We start from the raw sequence: 6000 nt of genomic DNA on the forward strand, positions 1-6000 counted from the left end.
CAATGTTCAAGTAGCTTAATCCAGGCTTTCCATTGAAAAACACTTTCCAAATAACCCTATATGCTTTCCAGAAATTCTACGTCATTTCTGATCAACAATATGTCAACAACATATACTCATCAGAAATTCTATAGTGCTCCCACTCACTTCTTTGGAAATACAAGTTTCTCATAAACTTTGTATACACCCAAAATCTTTGATCATCATCAAAGCATACATTCCAACTCCGAGATGCTCACTCCAGTCCTCAGAAGGATTGCTGGAGCTTTGCATACTTATTAGCATATTTCAGGATAGACAAAACCTTCCGGTTGTATCACATACAACCTTTCCTCAAGAATCGTCGAGGAAACAATGTTTTGACATCCTATCTGCAAGATTTCATAAATAATGCAGTAATTGCTAATATAATTCCAACAGACTCTTAGCATCGCTACGAGTGAGAAAGTCTCATCGTAGTCAACTCCTTGAACTTGTCGAAAAACATCTTAACGACAAGTCGAGCTTTCTCAATGGTGACACTTACCATCATTGTCTGTCTTCCTTTCAAAATCCATATGTACCTAACAGCCTTACGACCATCAAGTAGTTCTTCCAAAGTCTACACTTTGTTTTCATACATGGATCCTCTCTCGGGTTTTATGGCCTTGAGCCATTTATCGGAATCCGGGCCCACCATCGCTTCTCCATAGCTCGTAGGTTCATTGTTGTCTAGCAACATGACTTCCAAGACAGGATTACGTACCACTCTGAAGTAGTACGCATCCTTGTCATCCCACGAGGTTTGGTAGTGACTCGATCCGAAGTTTCATGATCACTATCATAAGCTTCCACTTCAGTTGGTGTACGTGCCACAGGAACAACTTCCTGTGCCCTGCTACACACTTGTTGAAGTGACAGTTCAATAACCTCATCAAGTCTCCACCATCCTCCCACTCAACTTTTCGAGAGAAACCTTTCCTCGAAAAAGGACCCGATTCAAGAAACAATCCCTATTGCTTTCGAATCTGAATTAGGAGGTATACCCAACTGTTTTTGGGTGTCCTATGAAGATGCATTTTATCCGCTTTGGGTTCGAGCTTATCAGCCTGAAACTTTTCCACATAAGCATCGCAGCCCCAAACTTCTAAGAAATGACAGCTTAGGTTTCTCTAAACCATAATTCATACGGTGTCGTCTCAACGAAATTATGTGGTGCCCTATTTAAAGTGAATGTGGTTGTCTCTAATGCCTAACCCATGAACGATAGTGGTAACTCGATAAGAGACATCATGGTATGCACCATATCCAATAGGGTGCAACTATGACGTTTGGACACACCATCACACTATGGTGTTCCAGGCTGTATCAGTTGCGAAACAATTTCCACAATGTCTTAATTCTGTGCCAAACTCGTGATTCAGATATTCATCTCTATGATCATATCATAGATCTTTTATCCTCTTGTCACGACGATCTTTCAACTTCACACTGAAATTACTTGAACCTTTCAATAATTCAGACTCGTGATTCATCAAGTAAATATACTCAACATCTACTCGAATCATCTGTGAAGTAAGAACATAACGATATTCACTGCATGCCTCAGCACTCATTGGACTGCACACATCAAAATGTGTTACTTCCAACAAGTTGCTATCTTGTTCCATCTTACTGAAAACGAGGCTTTTCAGTCATCTTGCCCATGTGGTATGATTTGCATGTCCCAAGTGATTCAAAATCAAGTGAGTCAAAACGGTCCATTTGCATGGAGTTTCTTCATGCATATACACCAATAGACATGGTTCGCATGTCTCAAACTTTTCAAAAACGAGTGAGCCCAAAGATCCATCAATATGGAGCTTCTTCATGCGTTTTATACCGATATGACTTACGTGGCAGTGCCACAAGTAGGTGGTACTATCATTACTATCTTTTGGCATGAACATGTGTATCACTACGATCGAGATTTAATAAACCATTCATTTTAGGTGTAAGACCATTGAAGGTATTATTCAAATAAACAGAGTAACCATTATTCTCCTTAAATGAATAACCGTATTGCGATAGACGTAATCCAATCATGTCTATGCTCAACGCAAACACCAAATAACAATTATTTAGGTTTAACACCAATCTCTTTGGTAGAGGGAGCGTGCGATGCTTGATCATATCAAGCTTGGAAAAACTTCCAACACATATCGTCAGCTCACCTTTAGCTAGTCTCCGTTTATTCCGTAGCCTTTTGTTTCGAGTCACTAACACTTAGCAACCGAACCGGTATCTAATACCCTGGTGCTACTAGGAGTACTAGCAAAGTACACATTAACACAATGTATATCCAATATACTTCTATCGACCTTGCCAGCCTTCTTATCTACCAAGTATCTAGGGTAATTCTGCTCTAGTGGTTGTTCCCCTTATTACAGAAGCACTTAGTCTCGGGTTTTGGGTTTTACCTTGGGTTTCTTCACTAGAGCAGCAGCTGATTTGCCGTTTCATGAAGTATCCCTTCTTGCCCTTGCCCTTCTTGAAACTAGTGGTTTCACCAACCATCAACAATTGATGCTCCTTCTTGATTTCTACTTTCGCGGTGTCAAACATCGCGAATATCTCAAGGATCATCATATATCCCTGATATATTATAGTTCATCACGAAGCTCTAGCAGCTTGGTGGCAATGACTTTGGAGAACCATCACTGTCTTATCTGGAAGATCAACTCCCACTCGATTCAAATGATTGTTGTACTCAGACAATCTGAGCACAAGCTCAACAATTGAGCTTTTCTCCTTAGTTTGCAGGTTAAGAAAGTCATCGGAGGTCTTATACCTCTTGACATGGGCACGAGCCTGAAATCCCAATTTCAGCCCTCAAAACATCTCATATGTTTCGCGATGTTTCAAAAAACGTCTTTGGTGCCTCAACTCTAAACCGTTTAACTGAACTATCACGTAGTTATCAAAACGTGTATGTCAGATGTTCGCAACAACCACAGACAACGTTCGAGGTTCAGCACACTGAGCGGTGCATTAAGGACATAAGCCTTCTATGAAGCAATGAGGACAATCCTCAGTTTACGGACCTAGTCCGCATAATTGCTACTATCAACTTTCAACTAATTTTTCTCTAGGAACATATCTAAACAGTAGAACTATAGCGTGAGCTACGACATAATTTGCAAAAACCTTTTGACTATGTTCAGGATAATTAAGTTCATCTTATGAACTCCCACTCAGATAGACATCCCTCTAGTCATCTAAGTGATTACATGATCCGAGTCAAACTAGGCCGTGTCCGATCATCACGTGAGACGGACTAGTCATCATCGGTGAACATCTTCATGTTGATCGTATCTTCTATACGACTCATGTTCGACCTTTCGGTCTCCGTGTTCCGAGGCCATGTCTGTACATGCTAGGCTCGTCAAGTTAACCCTAAGTGTTTCGCGTGTGTAAATCTGTCTTACACCCGTTGTATGTGAACGTTAGAATCTAACACCCGATCATCACGTGGTGCTTCGAAACACGAACTGTCGCAACGGTGCACAGTTAGGGGAGAACACTTCTTGAAATTGTTGTAAGGGATCATCTTATTTACTACCGTCGTTCTAAGCAAATAAGATGTATAAACATGATAAACATCACATGCAATCAAATAGTGACATGATATGGCCATCATCACTTTGCTCCTTTTGATCTCCATCTTCGGGGCTCCATGATCATCATCGTCACCGGCATGACACCATGATCTCCATCATCATGATCTCCATCATCGTGTCTTCATGAAGTTGCCTCGCCAACTATTACTTCTACTACTATGGCTAACGGTTAGCAATAAAGTAAAGTAATTACATGACGTTTAAGTTGACACGCAGGTCACAAATAAATAAAGACAACTCCTATGGCTCCTGCCGGTTGTCATACTCATCGACATGCAAGTCGTGATTCCTATTACAAGAACATGATCAATCTCATACATCACATATATCATTCATCACATCCTTTTTGGCCATATCACATCACATAGCATACCCTGCAAAAACAAGTTAGACGTCCTCTAATTGTTGTTTGCATGTTTTACGTGGCTGCTATGGGTTTCTAGCAAGAACGTTTCTTACCTACGCATGAACCACAACGTGATATGCCAATTGCTATTTACCCTTCATAAGGACCCTTTTCATCGAATCCGATCCGACTAAAGTGGGAGAGACAGACACCCGCCAGCCACCTTATGCAACTAGTGCATGTTTGTCGGTGGAACCGGTCTCACGTAAGCGTACGTGTAAGGTTGGTCCGGGCCGCTTCATCCCACGATGCCGCCGAATCAAGATAAGACTAGTAACGGCAAGCATATTGAACAATATCGACGCCCACAACTACTTTGTGTTCTACTCGTGCAAAGAATCTACGCAATAGACCTAGCTCATGATGCCACTGTTGGGGAACGTAGCAGAAATTCAAAATTTTCCTACGTGTCACCAAGATCTATCTATGGAGAGACTAGCAACGAGGGGAAGGAGAGTGCATCTACATACCCTTGTAGATCGCTAAGCGGAAGCGTTCAAGTGAACGGGGTTGATGGAGTCGTACTCGTCGTGATTCAGATCACCGATGATCCTAGTGCCGAACGGACGGCACCTCCGCGTTCAACACACGTACAGCTCGACGATGTCTCCCACGCCTTGATCCAGCAAGGAGAGAGGGAGAGGTTGAGGAAGACTCCATCCAGCAGCAGCACAACGGCGTGGTGGTGATGGAGGAGCGTGGCAATCCTGCAGGGCTTCGCCAAGCACCTACGGGAGAGGAGGAGGTGTCACGGGAGGGAGGGAGGCGCCAAGGGCTCAGGTATGGATGCCCTCCCTCCCCTCCACTATATATAGGGGCAGGGGAGAGGGGGAGGCGCAGCCTTGCCCCTTCCTCCAAGGAAGGGGTGCGGCTAAGAGGGGGGAGGAGTCCATCCTCCCCAAGGCACCTCGGAGGTGCCTTCCCCCTTTAGGACTCTCCCCTTTTCCTATATCTTGGCGCATGGGCCTCTAGGGGCTGGTGCCCTTGGCCCATGTAGGCCAAGGCGCACCCCCTACAGCCCATGTGGCCCCCCGGGGCAGGTGGCCCCACCCGGTGGGCCCCCGGGACCCTTCCGGTGGTCCCGGTACAATACCGATGACCCCGAAACTTGTCCCGATGGCCGAAACAGGACTTCCTATATATAAATCTTTACCTCCGGACCATTCCGGAACTCCTCGTGACGTCCGGGATCTCATCCGGGACTCCGAACAACATTCGGTAACCACATACAAACTTCCTTTATAACCCTAGCGTCATCGAACCTTAAGTGTGTAGACCCTACGGGTTCGGGAGACATGTAGTCATGACCGAGATGTTCTCCGGTCAATAACCAACAGCGGGATCTGGATACCCATGTTGGCTCCCACATGTTCCACGATGATCTCATCGGATGAACCACGATGTCAAGGACTCAATCAATCCCGTATACAATTCCCTTTGTCTAGCGGTATGGTACTTGCCCGAGATTCGATCGTCGGTATACCGATACCTTGTTCAATCTCGTTACCGGCAAGTCTCTTTACTCGTTCCGTAACACATCATCCCGTGATCAACCCCTTGGTCACATTGTGCACATTATGATGATGTCCTACCGAGTGGGCCCAGAGATACCTCTCCGTTTACACGGAGTGACAAAATCCCAATCTCGATTCGTGCCAACCCAACAGACACTTTCAGAGATACCCGTAGTGTACCTTTATAGCCACCCAGTTACGTTGTGACGTTTGGCACACCCAAAGCACTCCTACGGTATCCGGGAGTTGCACAATCTCATGGTCTAAGGAAATGATACTTGACATTAGAAAAGCTTTAGCATACGAACTACATGATCTTGTGCTAGGCTTAGGATTGGGTCTTGTCCATCACATCATTCTCCTAATGATGTGATCCCGTTATCAACGACATCCAATGTCCATGGTCAGGAAACCGTAACCATCTATTGATCAACGAGCTAGT

This window comes from Triticum aestivum, chromosome 2A, assembly GCF_018294505.1.
Source record: "Triticum aestivum cultivar Chinese Spring chromosome 2A, IWGSC CS RefSeq v2.1, whole genome shotgun sequence".
NCBI lineage: Eukaryota > Viridiplantae > Streptophyta > Magnoliopsida > Poales > Poaceae > Triticum > Triticum aestivum.